Genomic DNA, 24,224 nt, shown 5'->3' with positions numbered 1-24,224 from the left:
CACCACCAAAAGCAATCTACAGATTCAATGCAATCCCTATCAAATTACCAATGGCATTTTTTACAAAACTAGGACAAAAAATTTCACAATTTGTATGGAAACACAAAAGACCCCAAATAGCCAAAGCAATCTTGAGAAAGAAAAACGGAGCTGGAGCTCCCTGACTTCAGACTATACTACAAAGCTACAGTAATCAATACAATATGGTACTTGCACAAAAACAGAAACATAGATCAATGGAACAAGATAGAAAGCCCAGAGATAAATCCACGCACGTATGGTCGACTAATCTATGACAAAGGAGGCAAAGATATACAATGGAGAAAAGACAGTCTCTTCAATAAGTGGTGCTGGGAAAACTGGACAGCTACATGTAAAAGAATGAAATAGGAACACTCCCTAACACCATACACAAAAATAAACTCAAAATGGATTTGAGACCTAAATGTAAGACTGGACACTATAAAACTCTTAGAGGAAAACATAGGAAGAACACTCTTTGACATAAATCACAGCAAGATCTTTTTTGATCCACCTCCTAGAGTAATGGAAATAAAAACAAAAATAAACAAATGGGACCTAATGAAACTTCAAAGCTTTTGCACAACAAAGGAAACCATAAACAAGACGAAAAGACAACCCTCAGAATGGGAGAAAAATTTGCAAACCAATCAATGGACAAAGGATTAATCTCTAAAATATATAAACAGCTCATGCAGCTCAATATTAAAGAAACAAACAACCCAATTCAAAAATGGGCCGAAGACCTAAATAGACATTTCTCCAAAGAAGACATACGGATGGCCAAGAAGCACATGAAAAGCCGCTCAACATCACTGATTATTAGAGAAATGCAAATCAAAACTACAATGAGGTATCACCTCACACCAGTTAGAATGGGCATCATCAGAAAATCTACAAACAACAAATACGGGAGAGGGTGTGGAGAAAAGGGAACCCTCTTGCACTGTTGGTGGGAATGTAAATTGATACAGCCACTATGGAGAACAGTATGGAGTTCCTTAAAAAACTAAATATAGGGGCTTCCCTGGTGGCGCAGTGGTTGAGAGTCTGCCTGCCGATGCAGGGGACACAGGTTCATGCCCCAAGCTGGAAGATCCCACATGCTGCGGAGCAGCTAGGGCCGTTAGCCATGGCCACTGAGCCTGCACGTCTGGAGCCTGTGTTCCGCAACAGGAGAGGCCACAGCAGTGAGAGGCCCACGTACCGCCAAAAAAAAAAAAAAAAAAAACTAAAAATAGAATTACCATATGATCCAGCAATCCCACTACTGGGCATATACCCAGAGAAAACCATAATTCAAAAAGGCACATGCACCCCAATGTTCATTGCAACACTATTTACAATAACCAGGTCATGGAAGCAACCGAAATGCTCATCGACAGACATATGGATAAAGAAGCTGTGGTACATATATACAATGGAATATTACTCAACCATAAAAAGGAATGAAATTGAGTCATTTGTTGAGACGTGGATGGATCTAGAGACTGTCATACAGAGTGAAGTCAGAAAGAGAAAAACAAATATCGTATATTAACGCATATATGTGGAACCTACAAAAATGGTACAGACGAACCGGTTTTGCAGGGCAGAAGTTGAGACACAGATGTAGAGAACAAACTGTGTGGACACCAAGGGGGGAAAACCGCGGTGGGGTGGGGATGGTGGTGTGCTGAATTGGGCGATTGGGATTGACATGTATACACTGATGTGTGTAAAATTGATGACTAATAAAAACGTGCAGTATAAAAAACAAACAAACAAAAAAACAACTAATACTAAACTTTCTTTGGGTTATTCGTATGGAAATATGTTAATATAAATGTTTCAGACATTACATGAAATTTCTAAAAATCTTATATGTTGTGGTATAATGTTATAAGTCATAATTCTAGTTATTACTTTAAAATGTATATCTCAGAAATAACTAAATTTCCTCATCAATTTCATTATTATGAACTTTCATCAAATCTTTAACTATGGTCATTTTCATGTCTTTTGTCATTTACAGACCGTTCTGGGTGTACTGTGATGCTTTTGCAAAAATGTTCCTATAAAAGGGTTTCATCTTCAAGGAATTCATGGAAAAGACTCTGACAAGTACAGGTTTCTAGTAACTGACTATACTGCTGAACTGAATGAATAAGCCTTTTCAGCAAGATCTTTTTTGATCCACCTCCTAGAGTAATGGAAATAAAATTAGAAATAATTGGAAATAAAATTAGAATTCTAATGGAAAACTGATGAATTCATAAAAGTGCTAACAAAAGATCAAGATGAAAAAAAATTAATTACATGGGACTGAGTGAACTGATGAGGATGATTATAATTTTTGTGACTTTCTGTTTGAATAAAAAAAAAAGATTTTGGTGCTAGGCCAAGACTAGTGAGCGGGGTAGATAAAGAATCCCTGCTTTCAAAAGGTAAATGTTCTTCACCCAGGATATATTCTATCACCCTGGATTGTCAGTCTCCTCATTTGACCTTTCAAAATTTCAGAAAGGTGAAGGGACAAAGCTATCCCTAATCATCTAGCAATCTCACTGCATCTGCTGAAACATCTTGGTACCCACCATTAGTGAGATGGATGAGAAGGGTGGCCTTCACTCCTCTGGTGATGGATGAAGGCTATTTCTTTGTTAGCAGCAATCCTCCTTTATTGTCATGCAAGCCCAGGAACGGAAACCAACCATATTTTTTTTTTTTTCAGTTTACTCAAATAAAGAGACACATCCATTCCACCCAGAATAGATAGACGCAGGAACTACTTTATGTCCCTAAAAACTGTATTTCTTTGTGTGTAGTGGAATCTCCCTCATGCCACCTCTGAGTTTACAGAACGACTCCCCTTGAAAATTTTAAAAGCTCTTTAAACTCCTCAACTGGGTGGCAGGAGAACTGGGTTCTAACTGTGTGAGTCTCCAGCCAATTAGGTAATTTTGTAAAAGTAATTTGGTCATGCTAGGGCTCCGATTCCCCATATACTTGCTCTAAGGGTTTTTTAAAAAATAAGATGTATACCATACATAAAGTGTGAGAAGTAAAACAAAAATAAGAACAATTATTGAACTATAGGTTGAAATAAATCTTATTTCAGCTTTCAAAAAGAAGAGAATAGGGCTTCCCTGGTGGCGCAGTGGTTGAGAGTCCACCTGCTGATGCAGGGGACGCCTGTTCGTGCCCTGGCTCCGAGAAGATCCCACATGCCGCAGAGCGGCTGGGCCCGTGAGCCATGGCCGCTGAGCCTGCGCGTCCGGAGCCTGTGCTCCGCAACGGGAGAGGCCACAACAGTGAGAGGCTCTCATACGGCAAAAAAAAAAAAAAAAAAAAAGAAGAGAATATTTAAACCAGTCTTGGAAAATGGTCATCTATGACTGATACAAAGCTATCAAAATCAACAACTTCAAAGGAGGGAATAGATTTTGCTGAAGAGCCAGATGATGTGCCAGCAGAGCTTTTAAATTTGCACTCAGCCTTACCTAATCCATCTGTGATATTAGATCACCTTAACTTACTATTTTATAGCACCACTTTATTTTTAATAATATCCTGCATAGAAAAAATTACAAAAATCCCAAAAGGTGTTTACAATCTAACCCCTACCCACTCACTCTTGTCACATCTTCTATCTCAATCCTTGACCAAAAGACATTCCTCAAGAAAACCATTCCAATTTAAAACTTCACAACAAATACACCTACCCTTCTTTTCCACCTACTGATAAGGGTTCAGATCAAGACGTACTTCTTTCTTAGTGATTGAAGAGGTCACCCGAAGTCTCATGGACCTCGCCGTCCTCTGTAATGAGTAACTTATAACCGGTCTGGGTACTGAAGAAGTGGTTACCAAAATATGTATACGTGATAAAGGTCTTACAGGTAACAAGAAACGTTGGCCAAAGAGTAAAAGAACTAGAAGTTCACCATAACAAGGGACACTTAGCACTAAATATGGAAACAAAGATTAAGATTGATCATAAGGGGGAAGGAATATACAAAGATATCAACGAAGAAAGGACTTTGAAATGAATAGAACGTTTTCCTTCTGTGATTCTTCATCATTTACTCACCCATATTTTGCTTAACTTTCATGCCTGCAAAATAGAAGCGAAATAGAAAATAACATCTAAAAATATGAATGACAGCCTATGATGTGCCCCCAACTCTGCCTAGTATAGGGGGAATACAGAATTATGAGGCAGGAGCCACACAAGAAAGTAATTTGCAAACAATTTTAAGCCATTTAAGCAAGCAATGACCATAAATTTAGTATTAACCTCAAAATGATGTGGTGTAATCTTCACATGTTGCTATTTCACCAAGGGACAGGGCACTGTGTGGAAGAGATGCACAATGACTTTACAGAGAAAGGTAAGGATTGACTCATACAAAAGGGATGGAGAAGATGAGGGGAGGAAGAAGGAAAGAAGCCATCTCAGGCACTGGGACAGTTTAAACAAAAGCTAAATCTGAATGTACATGACATTGTACAGGGCATATGAAGGGCACATGGACACTACAGTCCAAGCAGAGAGGTAAGATTTCCATTTCATTTCAAATCGTATCCAGAGAATAAGACTGCAACTACAAGAATTGATCATCTACTGGGCAAACTGTTTCTCTTTAATATCTATATCTATAATTGGAGGAAAAATAACATCTAGCTTTCAGATATTGTGAAAATAGAAATAATGTGTTTAAAAAGTACAAAGCTCAGGGCCTACTCATGGTAGGTGGATATTAACTTTAGAATTGTTTTTCAGGTCAGTAAAAGGAAAAACTTCCAAACAACTTAGAGCTGTCCATCAACAGAAGGAACCAATTCCCTGAGGAATTTATTCCCTATCACTGGATGTGTTTATATATAGCCTGTACCAGTGGCTTTTCCAAAATGAGTTTGGAGTACACATGATGCATTGAGCAAGGGATAAAATTTTTTATATCACCTGTTTAAATTTATATTTTTACTCTGAGTTATAATGTGTATACTATATTAATACAGGTATATGTGTTCACTATTTTTAAATAAATGTACACAGAGTGGGTAATGTTCTCAAAAATTGCTAAGAGAAGAAAATGATCCCTAAATGTTTTTATTGCTATCTATCAAGGATGTTAAAGAACAAAGAGTAAACAAGGATAAAGAATAGGGTAGATATAAAGACAACTTGGTATGAAAGATTCAGTTTATGAAGACAAGTCAAGCCAGCTGTCTGCCCTGTGTGGCTTTGCCTATTCATAAGTTGAATCTTTACATGCCTTTCACTATCATATTTACACAACTTGGTTATAGAACATGTTAACAGAAAGTTCCAGCCATCTAGAAGAATTATTGGGGGAAAAAAATCACTTTTGAGTCTGTGTGGTCAAATATAAAAACACGGAGACATAAAGATACTAGATTCGGACACAAAATTCCAGTCACTAATAATGATGATGATAGCAAACATTTGAGTCTATTCTATCTCAGGCACTGTTCTAAGTACTTTATCTGAATTACCTCTTTTTTTCTTGTAACAAACTTGTGAGGTAGATACTGATGCCATAGGTGATACTGATGCCGTAGGTGAAATTAAGTCAGTTGCTCAAGATCACACAGCAACTAGGTAGAAGAGCCAGGATTCAGACTCAGGAAGGTTAGCTCCAGACTTTCAATTCTTAATGACTACATAATACTGCCTCTCATGGTGAATATAGAGAAATTGTTTGCTTCTTCCTTCTTGTCTAATATAGTATTAACTAGTCTCTGTAATCCTGCATTTCTGTCAAAGGATGAAATTTTTAAACCCAAAGAAACAGTGTGAGAAGTGATGATCACACAAGAAGGCAGACCTGGCAGCCTCACTACATACCCCCATCTTTCATGTCTGCCTGTCCAACTGTTCGTCTGTCCCTTCCTCCCTAGCCCAAACTCTTATTAAAGGAATGGAGTGAGAAGTCACAGGAGAAAGAAAATAGGACTAAAACCTGAAGCAGGGAAACAAAGTTGTAGAGAGAAAATGGAAAAAATGAAAAAGAATGAAATCATACTTACTGAATCACCATTGTCCTAATACACCTAGTCTTTCACTTCTCAAAGCCTCTGCTCATGACGTTTCCTCTAATCAGAATTGTTTTTATTATTTACCTGATACAACAGTATTCCTAACTGCATGCAAGTCGACTACTGACCACACACCCTTGATACCATAAAGTATTTGTGATCTCCAAACCTACACTTTAAATCCTCAGTGTCTATGCACATGCCTTCTGCAACTATTTCCCTCACTTGCTGAGTTTCTATGTTTCAAAATCACCTAAGAGTAACTTCTTCTAGGTGTTCTTCCTGATCACCTGTAATTAATCACTTCCCTCTGTGGTACCTCTGTATTTTGTATCATAGAAACTTCTATAAACTCAACACTTTGTAATTAATCGACTCACATATTTTTTTCTTTCATTGGATTCTGGGCTGCCTTGAATATTCTTGTATTCGATTCACCTATTACCAGTGCATGGTACAGTACTAAGCACATAGTAGGCACTCAGTAAATATACTAATTGATCCCTTTCTGGGCATGGTATTCATATCAGATAGACATAAAGACAAGCAAGACACAATTGGACCATCCAGGAGGCCAGAGTCTAGCAAACCAATGGAACAAGGTAATAAGTGCTACCATAAAAGAAAGCAATGATATCACAGGGAAGAGTGCCAGGAAGTGGAGCCCTGATCAGGATTTTAAAAGTTCACTAGGCAGACAAAAGAGGAGCAATTTCTAAGAGGAAGGACCATATATAAAACAAACAAACAAGCAAAAAAAAAAAATCATGAAATAGTATAAACGCTGGGAAAATATATGCAGTTCAAAATGGCTAGAGAATGGGTACAAAGTGAAACTTAGGGTGCTGGCTGACCCCCACTCTTGGTCCTCAAAGGTAATAACCATCCTACCATCTAATGCCATAGATCAGTTTTTCCTTTTAAACTTTCTCTAAATGAAATCATACAATATATACTCTTTTCTATTTCACTCCCTTTGTTCACTGTAACTTTTGTGAGATTGACCTCTTGTATGTAGCAGCAGTTTGCGATTTTCATTGCTGCATAGTAGTCATAAGCTGTATGTACTAATATATGAGTTTTTATAATATATTTATACATTTTTCTGATGACGGATGGACATTAGGTTGTTTCCAGTTTGGGAATGAAAATTACATTAAGATATGAACATTATCTTAAATGTCTTTTGCTGTACCTGTATAGACATTTTGACTACATATACACCTTGAAGTGAATTTTCCAGGTTAAAAAAGAAATGGCTAGAGAAGTTGAGGCATATACAGAAACATGGCTATAGGTAAGGTTGGAAAGTGAGCAGAAGCACATAATGGGAGAGTCTCTATGTGGATGGCCTTCATCAACAGTTCATGCTTTCTTTGAAGCAGGAAGCTGTCATTTCACGCATCCCAAATCAGATCCACCTCATTAATGTATTAAGAAAGGGTGTTTGACTGAAGATTGCATGGGAAGACATGATTAAATGTATTACAAACTATTATGTAAGTACTTTTTAAAAACCCCTCTAAAAAGTAACTATATAATTTGCTATCTGAACGAGGGCACATGAATAATATCCCTGGATCAATATACATAGACCAACACTGTCCAGGAAAACCAGGATGTTTGGTCACCTTCTGCCTTTAAGCGCTGTTCTCCTTCAAACTTTCTCCTGTGCACTGATCACCTGTCTCCTCTGTTCCTCAATCTCCCCATGATTCATTCCCCAAATCTCTCTATCAACCCCTCCTCCCATGTCACCTTCCTTTCCTAATCACCTTCTACTCTTCCTCCACCACCTATTTCATTGTCCCTCTTGTAAGCATAAAGCATTTGGCCCTGTTAATTTCTCCCATTTATATCCTTATACTCAGCATCCCCTTAGCAAAGAAAGTTCTCTTTATGACACAGTCTCCTTAGAAGACAGTGAATACTGAAGAAGTGTCTTTAGCAGAGATACTTTTCCTGACACCCATGCAAAGGAAATGAAGAAGGAGATCTCATTAGGATATATACAAATAAATAACACACACATGAAGAATACCCAACTTGAGTCATAACAAAAATTATACAAGCAAAATTGAAATTGAAAAGATTTCACTAATGATAATGTTTGGTGTTGGGTAAGGCACAGAGAACCCAGCACTCACACACCCCTGGAGGAAGTTTGAATTAGTGCATCCTTTCTAGAGGATGATTTGGCAGTACTTATTTTTAGATCTCAAAACGGAATACATAATTCGACCCAAGAAGTCTACTTCTAGGAATTAAATGAATAAGTAATTATGGATGAGTACACACAGTACTCATATTACTCATGTGATACTGTTTATCACAGCAATGTTTATAACAGAGAAAAGCAAGAAACCACCTAAATATTCACAATAGAATCGCTTTAATAATTTATATTATATCTACACACAGGATGCAGCTATTTTAAATGGTGTCTTAGATCAGCACTTTTTTAACCATTTTAGCAGTAAAACCATTTTATCAAAAGACCTCCTATGTATAGCTGCAAGAACAAAAAACAGATACAAGCAGAGTCCCTCTGTTTGAAATGGCATGAACAGGCCAAGCAAATTGACCCCTGACCTTATAGCACTATGACCTATGACTTCTGAGTCTTTGGTAAATCTCATTGCATATGTGATTATTATTAACATAGGAAATTTTCCACAGTAGAGTCCAAGAAACAAAAGATAGCTACAAAATGAATACACACAAATTTCTTCCCAAAAGTCAGTGGGTGCAGGACAATATAGTCAGAATCCATTACCAGAAAAAAACAGTCCTTTTAGTAGTGGATAAGAATACAGGGGATCTTGCAGTCTAATTCTTTACACTTTCCTTTCAGATTGCCCTGAAGCTTACCTGGATGGTGTTCCAGTCTTCAGAACACCTTCATCCCTGGCTCCATCTGGAAGGGCAATTATTGCTTCTTAAAGTCCTGCTTATAGATTCTTCAGAATGAAAAAATCTTACTATTGTCGATATCTTTCAAGACATAACTGGATATCTTATTAGTTAAAAGAACTACCTTCTCCCACCACCTAATACACATCAGGAGTAAGGATGGACTCAGTTCTGGGATTCCATCTCAGCCACTTTGTTCAATTTTTCCCCCTCATTCTTGATACCTTTAGGTTATTCTTTGTAGATGCCAGTATCCAAGTCACCTCCTTGTATACTCCACTCCCACACTAAATGAGGACTTACTGTTGGTGTGACCAACAGTACATCAAAAAGCATTGGTATGTGACTTCATAAAAAGTACTGAAGCTTCTACCTGGCTCTCTTGGATTGCTTGCTCTGGAGGAGGCCAGCTGTTTTACCCAGGGAACACTTAGTTATGTGGAGAAGTCAAGTCCACGTGGAGAGAAGCGAGGGTCCTGAACAACAGAAAGTACCACTTGCCAGCCATGGGAATGATCCTCCTTGCAAGTGAATTCTCCAGCCCCAGTCAAGCCTTCAGATGACTGCAGCCCAGGATGTATCTAACTGCAGCTGTATGAGATACCCTAACTGAGAACTGATGAACAGAGCCCTCCCCAAATCCTGACCTGCAGAAACTATTATCAGTGGTTGTTGTTTTAACCATTAAGTTTTGTTGTGATTTCTTGTGGAGCCACGGATAATAAAAACACTCTTGTCCAAATTAATCACTGAAAGTGAGAATCTCTCCCTGCATCTCTGAATCTAAGCGTGTCCTTAAGCCTCTGAATAGTCTGAGTTTGATGAGCTGAGCAAGGCTGTTTATCACTCCTACAAATACTTATTTGATATTCATGCCCTTTGTACTCTCCTACAAAAAGAAATTCTGATTCCATTCAAAAATGAAAGATATTTCTTTTTAAGACAGATGTTTAACAACTTGATTTTGTGTTCTTGATCATTTCTGCTTTTCTAATTATATCAATCACTAATATTCAGAAGACATTTAAAGGCAGAATTGATCAAAAAAGAAGCAGCCATCTAGATAAAGAGAATTATTATTGGCTAAGCATAAGTGCTTCTAAAAGGCAAGAATAAACAAATGATACTGAAAGCCTAAGAAATAGATATATTTTCTCATTAGACTGTGAGGTTATAAAACTCACATAGGTGCTTCCTACTCAGGAAAACTGGTTTTGTAGTTCCCCTCAGGTGGTTATGTCTTTTGCTACCCCTTTCCTAGTATCACATCAAAATTGTTATTTTTGGTGACCATTTGTTTCATTAGGATGTCAGTTCAACAGATGAAATAGAATGGCTCAAAATTAGAGTGTTTTCAACAAGTTATTTCCCTCTCACAGAAAATCTAAGTTAACAAAGTTGCTCTCCTCTGCAGAGGTATAAGGGCTCAGACTCCCTCCCTTACATTTTTTGGCCATGACTGAGGTACTGTCCTTGTCCATATAGTCTATGATAGAGCATAGGGGGGTGGGAGGGAGGAGAGATACTGTTCATTGATTTTTTTTCATTCAAGTGGCTGGAACATAATCATGTATACATAAACAACACAAGAAGATTGGAAACTTTAATCTCTCAGTATTTATCCCTCTGCAATATATGTTACACATATATGTGAGACTCTCCAGTGGATATATATACATTTTCAAAATCTCTCCTTATAGTCATGGACAAACTTATTCAACTCTTGTTATTCTACATCCCTTTTGATTAACATTAAAATATCAATTCACTCTCCTTAACTCTCCACTCCAACCAGGTATTGAGAATTGCTGACTCAAGGCAATGGCTGTTGTAATGCATTCCAACAATTGCTATTACTTTAAACTATTAGAACTACACCTAGGCTACACAGATGGGATGTTAGGTGATTTATTACACAAGAAGTGTTTTTCTTCCCACACAAAATCTTCATAAAATAACATAATGACTATTTCATTGTCAAAGAACTTGAGTGATGATTCTCTCCATCTGTATAATTCATATTAAACAACCTGAATCATGTCATTTTTATTTCAAATGCAAATGATAATTAAGTGATCCAGTTATAAACAGAAGTCACTCATTATCTCATCTTTCTTCTTGGATATGTAATTGTTCCTGTGATAAATATCCTTAAAACTCTGTCTGTATAGTAGGGTGTGATGAAAACACACAATCAATACAACAAATACTAACAGCATTCACCATGTGACAGACACTGTAAGAACTTTGGTGATTAGGGAATAACCACCTCCCATTCCTAAAGTATTTGAATGAAATTTGAATAAAGAGGATTTAACCAAGCAAATGTAGGTAATAAGAGAAATACTGCCTTGGGTAGATTGCATCAAAGGTCTATGGGAAAGAGACTGGCACATTCAATCCACTATGTGCAGATCACAGAAAATAAGAGATGGGCAAGGCCTGAGGCTAGAGACAGAGTCACCAACTGTAACATGCAGGGGCTTTGGGGATTTTACTCCAAGGTCAATTGAAAGTCATGGCAGGATATCAGGTAGAGGACTGAAATAATTGTTTTATGGAAGAAATTGTTCTGTCTCTCGTGAGAAAACACATGGTGGTAAAAACAAAAACTGGGCGCTGAGGACAGGCAAGACTGCATGCGGAGAAAGTAATTTAGGAAGCAATTGCAGTAATCCAAACAAGAGGTTAGAGAATGATAGTGGCTTAGACGAGGGGTATGGGTGGAGAGACAGGAAATGTGAATGGGTCTGAACACTGTTTAGCAGGCAGAATTGATGTGAATTGCATAGGAAAAAAACAAAAGAGCAACTGAAAAAAAAAAAAGATGTTAAAACAGTTATTCTGTGTAGTATTCTAGACAACTTCTTTCAGGGTTTACAAATATTACATAATTTATCTTTCATTTATTCAATCATTCATTCAATAAATATTTATTGAACACCCATACTCTGCCAGCCACTAAGCTAGGCACTGGGGATACAGCAGCAAAAACCAAAACCAAAACCTGACAACAACCTCTACCTTCATGAAGTTTACATCCTAATATGTGTGGCCGGTGGGCGAGGGGGGATGGATATCAGACAATAAACAAGTAGAATATATAGAGTATGCCAAATGGTTAGAAAAGAGATAGGTGGAAATTCCTTTTTATTAATTGCCAAAATAAACATCTTTGAACACAAATAAGAAATGAAGTAGGAATAGAATTAGTAGGACAAATTCAAACTAGATGGACTGATACGCCATCTCATCTCTTCACTGTCCCCACCACCCAATAGCAAAGCTTCCATCCCCACTCATTGACCTCAAAGCACTCTGCTCAACACTGTATAGTTCTTTTCTGGTTCTATTAGAGTTGCCAAATATATTTTACCTCTCTTTTCAAGTCTAGACTAATGAGTAGACAAAGTTTGGAAATAGAGGTAGAGAGAAACATTGTCCTTATATATTTTTTTATTTATTTATTTATTTATTTTTTTTTTTTTTTTTTTTTTTGCAGTACGCGGGCCTCTCACTGTTGTGGCCTCTCCCGTTGCGGAGCACAGGCTCCGGACGCGCAGGCTCAGCGGCCATGGCTCACGGGCCCAGCCGCTCCGCGGCATGTGGGATCCTCCCGGACCGGGGCACGAACCCGTGTCCCCTGCATCGGCAGGTGGACTCTCAACCACTGCGCCACCAGGGAAGCCCTGTCCTTATATTTTAAGGATAAACATATCACAAATGAACCTCATTTTGTGCATAAAGACTCGAAGTATGAATATCCGTTTATTATTAATTAGGAAATATCCATTATAAACCCTCTATCTCCAAGAATACATGTTTGTAAATGGAACTTTTCCATCTGTAAATGAAATTTTGAAAATGTGCTCTCATAAACATTATCTTTTGAGTCTCACAAACCTAATGATACTTGCACGTGTCTGGCTGCAAATTTTACTTGGGAGTTATCTCTGGATGGACAGAATTAATTGCACACACGATGCACAAAAGTCACTCTGCCGCCCAATGGCAACCAATGGCATTGCCTCTGAACCTGAGAAACTTGAGAATTGCGTATTTGTGCCTATGAACTGTAAATAACGTTATGACCACGAAGATAATCACAGATGTGCTAGACTTTTTGAATGCTTTCAGATTTTCAGGTGAATCATCTTGTGGCTAAGTGAAGGGAACTCTGCATATTCTCCCTGTCTTCTGTTTTATACCGAGAAGATGAAGTTTCCATCCTAACTACAAATTAATGTGTATGTGTTTTTTAAAGGGTAGAATGAATGTGTTCACTTAATATTCATGACCCATTTGGTAATGCATCTTAAAAATTAATAGCATGCATAACGTTGTGTTTTTAATGAAATGATTTGAACATTCCTTATAATGTGCAATGACTAAGTTTATTTTATATAATGAAAGTAATTCACCAAGTACAGTATGATTAACCGTTAGCTGCAAAGGATACGCCACAAATCCCCATGCTAGAGGAATTATGGTTTGCGGGTAAGCTACTTCAAACCTCAATAACTTTGTACCCTTTGGGTTATGGTAGGAATATGGTTTATTGATATTTCTCAAAACATCCAGTGCTTTTCAATGAGGCAAAAATGTCAAGTACCTTCATGCAGTAATTTCAAAACTCCCCTCAAACTATAAACAAACATTCTTTTTCATTTATAGTTTAGTAACTATGAAGCAATACATATTATAATGAGGATCAGGCTCTCTATGAGAACAAAAAGGAAAGGTAATTACAGGTAAAAATCATCATCTAAAGTAATGCCTTTCCCAGAGAGCCAGGAGCATGCTACTCTAGCACATGGTATTTAACCTTTCCTTTCACAGGGCATGTACCTTTTAAAAAACATAAATCTGTACAACATTAAGGAAGATTAAAACAAACAGGGTATACTTCATCTGAGTATAAAATCTTTACATAGTAATTACAGTAATGACCTTACTAAGTAAGTAAAAAATGAAATATTCCAAAATAGAAAATTTGTCAAGTATTAATATTTGCTAAATGATTCAGTGAATTATTTTTTAACTGCAAAGAAATGAACTATTACAGTGTTTTTGAGTATAGATTTTTAAAGCATTTCTTCAATTAATAGATAACTACTTAGGGTTAATAACTCAACGTTTATAAATACCTTTTAGACATCCTAAAACATTCTATAAACGGGGACTAAGTGGAGAGGAAGATTATAAGTGATTTTTGTTTTTTTCTTTTTATACTTTATGGGATTCTGGATAGAAGTTGTTTTTCTAAAAGATATCATTTTTTAAGATACCAACATTATATGAACATTATCTATATTATTTCTTTCCTGATCAGACTCATCTATAGATGATACAAACTTCTCTCACCTATAACCAAATTATCATAAATTTCAAATGACAAATATACAATTAAAAATGCTACCAATTTTCCTCTAAGGAACTATTTATTACTTAAATATTAAAACAATACTAATAAACTACTTTTCATTATGCATCTGTGATGTTTTTAATCATCCCAGAAATCCTCTGGAGTAGTACGATTCTCATTTTACAAATATGAAAACTGTAACCCAGTTAAATATTTTCCCTAGATTTGCACAACTCATAAGTCAGGATTTTAGTCCTTGTCTAGAAGACTCTATTCTTGTATTCTTTTAACTACACTTCACTACAAGGAAGAGAGCTGGACATTATAGGGATTTAAAATAAGCAGAAAACCACTGCTCTGCCATGAATGGTTTTACTACCTAGTTTTAAAGAAGATACAAGAACACTAAATGATTATTCAAAATAATTATAATATTGCTAATATCCATTTGTCATACACTGTGCTAAACACTTCGCATGAATCACGCCCTTTATTCCCACAAATGTCATCTGTTAAGCTTCTACATAAATGTCACTTTCTCAGAGAAGTATTCTTCAGCCCCCTAATCTACACTAGGCCCCCAGGTCTTAGATTCATCATAAACTATCCTCTTCCTTCACTGTACTCCTGTCAGTTTTAGATTTTCTATTTATTGAGTGAAAGTCTTCATCAGGGAAATGAAACTGGCCCCTCTTTGCCACCCCTGCCCCCATAAGGTGTTGGTCACTGGGCAGAGAAATAAATTGAAAGCTAGTATTTATCTTTCCTGAGTCACTCAAAGTAACAGGAAAGTTTTACTCATAATCCAGAGTAAACTCTTTTAAAAAAAACCCTTAATCTCACTTCTTTTCTCTTTCACTCAGTATCTCACTGGCAGTATAGCTACCACCAAAATCCCTCTTTCTATCCTAACTTTCTAAAAACTCCCTCTCAACCCTGACTTTTCTGTATCCTTCTTCACTCTCCACCTTCTCTCACCTTCTATATCTCTCAAGTTTCAAACCTGGGCTTCTTTCAATTCAGTGGCTCTATTGATTATTCTAATTCTACTCAAAGGTTCAAAGGCAGGTGTGAAAAACACAGAATGAACAGGGAGATTATATATGTCACACATATAATGTTAGTCTAAAGAGTTTTTGTTCCTCCTGTGAATGGTGGTAGGACACTAAAGGTGTTTGAGCAATGTCATGAGGACAGTAATGTGGTTTGAAAATTAAGTAGGTGGTAATTGGCAGAATGAGTTAGAGGAAAGAAAAGGAATTTGAGGCTGGGGGCTCTATGTGAAAGCTACTGTAAGGATACAAGAATGAGGTCCTTATTTTGGGGTGGAGGTAGTAATAATGAAAAGAAATGTATGAATAGGGGAGACTTCCCTGGCAGTCCAGTGGTTAAGACTCCACGCTACCACTGCAAGGGGGCACGGGTTGATCCCTGGTCAGGGAACTAAGATCCTGCATGCTGCCTGGAGCAGCCAAAAAAAAAAAAAAAAGAAAGAAAATAATAAAATAGGGATTATAAAAAAGAAATTTGAAAGAATTGTTGGCTGATTGACTATAAGTGGTGAAGGGAAGGAAAGAAGGATGATTGGAGTTTCAAGCCTGACTGGTACAAATGTACAGGGAATACAGAATTGCAATTTCCATCTGGCTTTGCTTTAGAAAATAAAGTTATTCATTATTATACTTACTAAAAACACTTAAGTGTAATTCAATATACTTATAAGGCCTTGTTATAAATGTGCTGCAATGTTAATGCATTTTCATCAGTGCTAGGTCCCTCACTGGCCAAGTACATAACAACAAAGCAGTGCAGGAAAGTAATACAGATTTATCCCAAAGTAAATGAAGAAAGAAAAGAACTAATAAAGCAATTGCCCTTTCACCTGCAACTCTATTTAATAAGAGAAAAAAACAATCTTTCTGTTGTTTATTAATCTTATCAGATGTTTCAATCCATTTATTATCCAGAGCACAATAAAATGGTATTATTGGGTACAATATAATCAGTACCTTTAATGCAAAGAGAAGTCTTATTTGCCCCAAGGAAGTGCTATATTTTGAAACAAACTCTTAAGAAGCCAGCTAACCTAAGTATATAGGCAGCTCCATAGGGATTTGTCTTACTTCAGTCCAATCTTAACTCATATGGTGATATTTGTGAATAAAGAAATATTATGTGCAAAGCTTTTTATACACACGACTTAATGTTAGTAAAAAGACCTAGGAAACCAAGGTGGAGAGGGAAAAGGGGGAGAAAAATTTGAGATGTGTCCTGATACCCAAGAGGACTCAGTGAATCACCCGGCAGCCTGAGTGGGAAAAGTACTAGCTTTTCCCCATCCCCTCAACTCCATTTATGCTTCATCATTGAAAATGAAATATTTTATTTCTGATAATGGATATTACCTTCCTACTCTTCAGATATCAGGAGCTTAACAAAGAAACTTTATAAATTAATGTAATAAATCTGCTCAATAAAACAAAATCTCTTAAGGAGACAAAATAGATCCCACAACATTAAGACCAGATTGGACCCTGATTAAAGATATTATCTTAAGAAAAAATGTGAAAGTTGAAAAAAAAAAAAAGAGTCAAATGTCTCTCTTGGAAGAAATTTTTTAAAAGAGGCATGTTGTTCATTGACCATCCAAGTGCTATTTCATGAACACTCTAGAATGCCTGGCAGAGATGCGTGCTTATGTGTGGGTAGATATGTGTGTCCATTGTGAAGGTGCACCAATAATAGGACAGTCAAAATCTGATACCATTAAATATCCTGATTATATGTTACTCCTAGTTATACATTTACATCTGTACGTCCCCTGTTAGAGTGGACTGGCCAACACAGACATTCTCATGGGGAACTTGGAGAGTAGATTTGAAGCAGCATTTTGTTGCTCATACATATACTTATCTTCTGACTCATGGTGTTGGTATGAGACTGCAGTCAGGTCTGCAACTCCTCCACCGTCTCCTGGATCTCCTTCAGCATCACTAACTCCTGGGCCAGGTTTGTGTGTTTAGCAACAAGACAACAGACTCCTGAATTTCTGTAGGGCGCTCATTCCATCAAAGTCAGTAGCCACAAGAACTGACACGTCAGTCAGTCCTCACGGACTCCAGTTTGTTTATCCCAGCTTGCTCTTATTCTCTCCCAATTTGTATCTATCTTCCCTTCACAACTGCTAGGGGACTTTAAGCTCCAGCATCAGATCAAATGGGAAGACAATAAGTGGTACAGAGACTACCTAAGTAAATTCCAAAACTGCAAAAGGTCTCTTAGTGATTCTGCTTCTCCTTTAACCTTTACTGATATATATATATATATATATATATATATATACTGTCCAAGTCAATTAACATGAGTATCCAGCCTACTAATTCATTTAACCAAGAGTTATCTAGCACCTACTATGTGTCAAATACTATTCTAAGCACTGGACACACACAGATACAAGTAACAAGACAGGTGTTCCTCCCCCTCATGTAGTCTTCATAGTAATTGGGAAGATGAAAATAAATTAGCATGTAAATAAGCATAAACTTTAGACAATGTATTAGTTTACTATTGTTGTTCTAACAAATTTAGCTGCTGAAAACAATTCAAATGTATTATCTTAAATCTCTCGAGGTCAGAAGTCCAAAATGAATCTTGGCTAAAATTAAGGTGTGTTCCTTGCTGAGGATCTAGGAGAGAGTTCATTTCTTTGCCTTTTCTGGCTTCGAGAGAACACCAGCATTCCTTGGTCTGTGCCCCTTTCTCCATATTCTAAGTATGTCACTCCAACCTCTGCTTCCACTGTCACCTCTCCTCTTTCTGACTGATCCTCCTGCCTCCCTCTTAAAAGGATCTTTGTGATTTCATTGGACCCACTCAGATAATCTGAGACAATATTCCTATGTCAAGATCCTTCATCACATCTGCAAAATTCCTTTTACCACATAAAGTAACATTCAGAGGTTCCTGGGCATTATTCAGCCCATCACAGATAATAACTTGTGTTCAGAAAATAAACAAAATAAGGGAATGAAATGTAACTTATTTTGTATAGCACAGTCAACGATATCCTCTCTTAGAGAAATTTCTTTTGAGCAGAAACCTTAATAAGGAGAAAAGTACTCCAAACTAGACAAAGACTAGGAAGTGTGAAGACCCTGAGGTAGAAAAAGTCGGATGTGTTCATGGAAGACAAAAACCTCTCTGTTCATACTGAGCAGCAATTTGAGGCCAGATCTTCTCAGGCCTTGTGTTAAGCAATTTGGATCTTATTCAAGGTCTAGTGGGAGGCCAAGGAGGTAGAGGGTTGTGATGTAAGGAGATACATCATCTGTACTTTTTTTTTTTTTTAAGATCATTCTGGCTAAATAAAACACTGAAAGAGATTGAAGAACAGTTATTCTCTAAGCCTGTTTTACATTCCTCATAGTCCAGTCATTTCCTGAAGTTTTTTATACTTGATTATTTATATTCTAGTGAGGTCTGTGGGCCAGCAGCACATGTATCACCTGGGTGCTTTTCATAAATACAGAATCCCAGGCCATATTCACGACTGACTAAATCAGAATCTGCACTGAACATCCCCAGGTGATTCACAGGTATAATTTTGTGAAGCACAGTATAAAGAGACATTGCAGTGGTCCTTTAAAGAAAAGACAGTGGTCTTGGCCTAAGGAATGGGGAATGTGAAAAGTTATCATATTCAGGATGTATTCTGAAGGTAGAGGCTGGTATTTGCTGTTGGATTGGTTGTACATGAGGAGGAAAAGAAAATCTACAAGGATTACATATAAATCGGGGTCCAGAATAATTAGAGTTGATCATGGTGCTATTTCCTGAGATGGAGAAGATTCAGAGAATGGGTTTTGTGTTCCAGACCTGTTACGAGCTGCCTAGTAGACATCCAGGTGGTGGTGTGAGTCATTTAATTAGCCATGTTAACATCGGAGCCACCCCTAAGGCATGGGGAACAAGTGCAAATACTTTATTTCAAGTGGCTCGTGACAGTTAACAATGAGCACTAAGTCTGTGAGTATATGTCAAGAAAAGTGTCAAGCAAGCAGAACATATCCCAGGACTCTTGCCCTATGAAGAACCAAGGGTATCAGAATCTTCAACTATTCAGACTAACCCAGGGCAACTGGCTGGCTTAATTTAGGTGTATTCAGATGTTTCCATATCTCGTACAATATATGCCGTACAAGGCAGCACTGGCTTGGTTGTACAGGTCGTTCATAATTCCTTTGCTTTATTCTGCTTATTTTAGGTGCAAGGGTGGTACTGGTTAACGTGAAGTTCAAAGATGAGATTGGGACAGGGGATATAAATTTGGAAGACATGAGTGAACAGTGGCATTTAAAGGCATGGGACACTTGAGGCCATCATCTGGTGAGAGAAGGTAGGAAAGCCAAGAAATGATCCCAGGAGCAAACCACCATGTAGAGGCAGGAGAGAGAAAGGAGAACCATCAAAGAAATCTGAGACCAAGTAGCCAGTGAGGTCACTCAGTAGGTAGTGCAGAAGATGAAAGAAAACATTTCACAGAGTCAATCATGTCATGCTCTTAAGAGGTTCAGTAAAATAAAGAATTTATCATTGCATTTAGAAACATGAAGGTTGCTGGGGACCTTGATCGAGTGAATCACAGAATAGGAAATGAATGACCTGGGCTCACTACTGGTCAGTCACTATGCGAAGATTTTATTCCTGCAACATTCTGTAGCAGAGCCTTTGTCTAAGGCAAAGATGGAGCAGGTTCTGAAGTGACCCAATGAGACTACAGTGTGGGGTTTCATTTCATGTCATTGAATCCTGAAGATCGGCCTGCATCAGGGGTCACAGAAATAGTACAAGTATCTGTATTGCACACCATTTTCCTAACTTACTGGTCAGCAAGCTGAATCTCGGCAGGTAGCATTCAACCAATAGAAGGAGTCGAGGGAAGGAATCTTGACTGAACTTCGGTATATTTCAGCCAGGCTATTTATTGAAAAAGTAATGAACAGTTTTCCTCCAAATACAATTTGAAAATCAAAACTTTTAAAATAAATATAGGTTCTTTGGGGAAGAAGACATGCCTTTCACATGCCTTCTTTTCATGCTTTTCTATTCTATCTTGTTCTAGTGGAGTGATGAGGGAGAGATCCTATCTGCAGTGGGTTGAAGAGAGAATAGGAGGTGGGGAGGTAGAGGGATCAAGTATGTATGTCACTTCTTTGAGGAGCTTTGCTAAGAAAGGGAACAGAGAAATTGGATGGTACCTGGAGGGAAATATAAGATCTAAACAGGGCTTTTTTTAAGACGGGAGATATGATAGTATGCTTACTGATGACAGAATAAGGAGGAGAAATTTGTTGATAGAGGAGAAAGCAGGAAAACTGCAGTAGCTAAGTACTTAAAACGTCAGTGAGAGGGCTTCCCTGGTGGCGCAGTGGTTGAGAATCCGCCTGCCGATGCAGGGGACGCGGGTTCGTGCCCCGGTCCGGGAGGATCGCACATGCCGGAGCGGCTGGGCCGGTGAGCCATGGCCGCTGAGCCTGCGCGTCTGGAGCCTGTGCTCCGGAACAGGAGAGGCCACAGCAGTGAGAGGCCCTCGTACCGCAAAAAAAAAAAAAAAAAAAAAAAAAAAAAAGTCAGTGAGAAGGAATAGGATTCACGTGCAAGTGAAGGTTTTGGCCTTGGATGAGAGCAAGGATGGTTCAAACTGAAAGTCATATTCCTCATTAACTAAAAGATTGACATTCTATTTTTGTAACTTATGTTACAAAAGTCTTATGACTTTTGTTAGCAGAAAACGGCATCCTGAACCTGAGCACTTCAAGACACTGACACGACTGCATGTCTAAGTCTTTAAGGCTGACAGCATCATACTCAACTGTGACAAATTTAGAGAGCAAGACCATCTTGTAGGGACCTGTCTGGGAGTCCAGCCGACATTTCCCTGATGACATGCCTTCCCACTCTGTGAGCTAAGTTCATCACCTTTAGATCTCAAGTCACAAAAACGTATTTTTTAAATAAGTGTACCTTTAGCAAATAAGCATACATAATTTTTAATTGATATACTGAATCAACTAGCATGAAAGCAGCTGTTTTTCTCCACCCACACTTGTTGGGTGGGAATTCTGTAAGTGTAGGGATTAGCGAATTAAAACCAGATGGTAGAGAATATGACCAGAAAATAGCTTACAGGGCTCCATGCAACTTCATAGAGAGATACTTTACTACCGGGTATATTGTTGGAGTTAATATATAAATCTTTTATTTGGTATTCTACTTTATTACTGATTCCTGTGCTTAATTGGTAGTTGACATACATTTTTTAAGAAGGAGTGAATAGTCTACAACGGAATGCATTAAGACATGGCAAATCAAGGTTCTATTTTAGTGGGAAGCTGGAGAAAAAATTGAGAGGTATTGATGCTGTTGGTTATGCAAATAAGAAAAGCATGAGAAGTGAGAGTTATATCATTTCCGTGATGGATAGAAATAGGCTTAGAGTTGACAGGCAATCTAAAAATTACTATTACCTCTCATTATGTCCTTCCAAGCATTTCCGTTTGTGCAGAATGGGATTTTAAACATCTTGATCAAGCAACAGGAAACTGCCTCATCTCATGACACTGATCATCATCTAGAAGGGCAATATTGTTGCTCTAACTGGCATCTTGATGTGGTTACGAAACTGCATGAGGCATTACTCAAGAAGTGGGCTGTGACTGGAAATAGCCAGCAGAAATTTAAAAGTATCATTTTGCCACTCATGAAACGATCAAAGGCTTCATGTAGCGTTATGCCTATGAGGGCTGGTATATGTATGGTATAAGATTCACTCCAATCTTAAGATGTAAATTTTAATATCTTTAGCTGTCTTAGGTTACTAGAGGTGTAGGACTCCAGAAACTTTCCAGTTTCAAAGTGTTCAAATAAGGAAATGGAAGCCACCAGTTATAATAAATACAACACTCCCATTATCACGGGGCAAACGCTGGCTGTGGAAATCAGTTGTCATGGGTCATGTACCATTACTTTTTCCAACTCATAATTTTAGAGCAAAAACATGATAGGTGTTTCTTTGATCTACAAATTCAAATGCCTACAGTTTTTTAAGTAATTTTGGGACAATCTGCTTAAAACACTTGAGGTCTTCTGGCAATAAAGTCATACCAATCACAAAAAAGTCTGGGAATAGTAAGGGTGATAATAGTATTCTCGGCTTCTCTACACTTTAGTTTTCTCAGCTGTAAAATATGGAAAGTAATGTCTACCTTCCAGGCTGGTTTAAAAGATTAACTGGATTATAATTGTAAAAATATTGGGTTCAGAATCTGGCACATGGTGATCATTCAAAAAATGGTGATTGTCATTGCAAATGTTGTTCTCTTTGTGCGAAAACCAAAAAGACACATTCTATCATAGACTCAAAAGCCTGAAAGGAACTTTTAAAAGACATCAATTCAGTGCTCTTGTTTTGTGTACCTGGGTTAAAATTCCACTTATCTACCCTGACTTGCCTCTCAAATGATCCTACGAATAACAATACTTCTTAGTGGATTATTATGATTATGTAAATACTGTTAATTGTTTTCATTACATATATTTGTTTTTCTCAAGAGATTTCTGCAGTTCTAAAATGCAGCAGCTGACAGCTTCCGGGGACAGTATCTTAATTAAGGATTATTGTGCAAAAATCTTTCCTCTGACTAGGAAAGGGGAGAGAGGTTGTTAGGAGACAGGCAGAGATGTATTAGAGATGTCTAGAGAGTGAAGGGCCTTTGTGAGCTTAAAGGGTCTCTTCTTTGCCTAAGAAAGCTCTCTGATTAGGCAGAAAACTGTCACAGGAGCATAAAACCATTTTTAGCACCATGTAAGGCAGTTCCATTTTTTTATAGTTGGACCAGCGAAATGAGAACGACATCTCTCCAGTTGCAGCTGCCAATTCTTTAAGAGGCAAAACTCAAAGTCAGGGACGAGTCTCAAGCATGAAATGATAAAGTTGCAACCAGCACTGAGTACAGATTATGTCTGGTTTATGGTTCTTTAATAAGACTGGGCTTGAAGTAGCCAGAAGAAAATAAACTCTAACTTTACTTAGTTAGAAGTAGATGTCTTAGTATGGGTAAGACAGTTCTATTTAAAATTAGCTGTTGCCAGGGATGCAAAAGTCACTATGTCTCACCCATATTAGGCATGAACAACCTAAGAAATGACAGGTGGTACTTTTTAAAGAAAAATGAAGAATCAAACTCAGAAGACAGACAAGCACTCCCAAAAGGTTTTAAGCACAGATTAGAAATATAAATCTAACCAAAAGATAAGATTCGAAAATGAATTATATTCCTGGGACCATTCCTAGACTGTAATAGAGAATTATCTAAGAGCCCCTATTAGATTTAGGTTGTGTGTTTGCACCTGAAATCTGGTCTAAATAGGTATATAAGATACTTTTGGTATTGTGAAAGCTTTTTAGTAAGTATTTTAATCACTAATATTTATGAAATGCCCAGTGTACAAAGAACCAGGGTTACAAAGGAGGAAAAAAGTACGTAATACCTGACCTCAGGGAACTTAAAATCCAGTGAGAAAAATGGATATTAAAACAAGATGTACAGCTTATGCCATTAAGAGCATGATGAAAGATTCTAAGAGGGGATCTGATTTAGACTGGTGAAGCAATGGAGTTTAAGTTCTAACCTGAAATACTAGTAACAATTAGCTAATGAAGAGAAGGAGGGTAAACATTCTGAGGCAAGGGCACTGAGGTGGAAGAGACATTGGAATAACTGAAGGTCCAAAAGAAGGCCAGTGAGGGTAGTGTTGACCATGTTGACAGAAGAATAGGAAGATCTGCAGCTGGAGATGCAGCCAGTGACAAGGTCAGACC

The sequence above is a fragment of the Stenella coeruleoalba genome (assembly GCF_951394435.1).
Source record: "Stenella coeruleoalba genome assembly, chromosome: 5".
In the NCBI taxonomy this organism is placed as follows: domain Eukaryota; kingdom Metazoa; phylum Chordata; class Mammalia; order Artiodactyla; family Delphinidae; genus Stenella; species Stenella coeruleoalba.
This window is presented reverse-complemented; position numbering follows the sequence as displayed.